Here is a 1,327-nt window from a genome sequence, read left to right on the forward strand (position 1 = left end):
TCTCTCTCTCTCTCTCTCTCTCTCTCTCTCTCTCTCTCTCTCTCTCTCTTCGTGTGTGTGTGTCTCTCTCTTTTTTTGCTTTCTTCTTAGATCTTGATGCATTTGCATCATTAGTAATTTTTCTTGTTCAATTTCATGTATATTTCAATAGTTTTTATTTTTTTAGCTATAAACTCATAGATTATCAAAGAATATGTTTAATGCATTAAATAATGTGTGTTTAGGAGATTTTGAAGATGAACCAAGTAAAACAAGATCAAAGAAGAACAAAAAGAACTAAGAACACACTTCAAGCAGAATACACTTTAAAAGAAAGGGTACACTTTGAATGGACACACTTTGTAGAAGCCAAAGAGTGAAAAATGGGCCTTGGAAGCTTTTCCGTTCAACGCGGGAGAAGTGGCATCCAACGGAAGTCGTGCGTACGCATGGATAATGTGTACGCACAAATGTTGCAACTAGAGACAAGCATGCGTACACACACTGTATGCATATTCATGAATTTGATGAATCAAGAAGAACATGCTTACGCATCACTTCACGCGTATGCACAACTAGTGCTATCTCCAGGACCATGCATACACACCCCCTCGTGCGTACGCACAAATGCAATTTGGCGTCTCGCGCTAATACCTGTCGTGCCATGCCTGTGATCCACACTTTTGCATTGAGCCAATTATTATTGAAGGAATCTCAGCGTCCCATGCCATAGTCTCAGCGTACCACGCCTGTGCTCTATACTTTCACAATTGGGCCAAATTTGAGTAAAGAAGTAGTGGTGTCCCACACTTGAGTCCAAGCGTTCCACGCCCAAGTGTTTTTGGCCTAGTTATGAAGTCTTGGCATCCCACACCAAATGCCACTTCGTGCCACACCAAAGTAAATTGTGGGCCTATTGAAGATATCTTGGCGTCCCACACCTACCTTCCTTGCTATGCCACGCCCATTTCATGCATACACGTGATTTTTGGACATTCATGTAATGACCTTGGCATCCCATGCTACGCCCTCAACGTCCTAAGCATGTTAGTGTCATATATGTGAGTTGGGCCATGCAAAGGAGAAGTCTCATTGCCGTTCTAAACCAATTCTCAATGTTCCATGCCTATTGCATCATTCATCCAAAATTAGGCCAACATGTAGAAGGGAAGCTTGGTATGCCACGGGAAGCTTTGGCGTACTATGCTATTGCTTCATTTGTTCAATTTTTGGGTCAACTTAATAGCGCCGTGGCACGACACTATGGAAGTGTTCCAAGTCATTCTCCACAATATCAACCTTTTCACTTTGGAGCCTAATTAACCATCTAATTTGGTGGAATTTTTTA

This window comes from Arachis duranensis, chromosome 3 (genome assembly GCF_000817695.3).
Source record: "Arachis duranensis cultivar V14167 chromosome 3, aradu.V14167.gnm2.J7QH, whole genome shotgun sequence".
NCBI lineage: Eukaryota > Viridiplantae > Streptophyta > Magnoliopsida > Fabales > Fabaceae > Arachis > Arachis duranensis.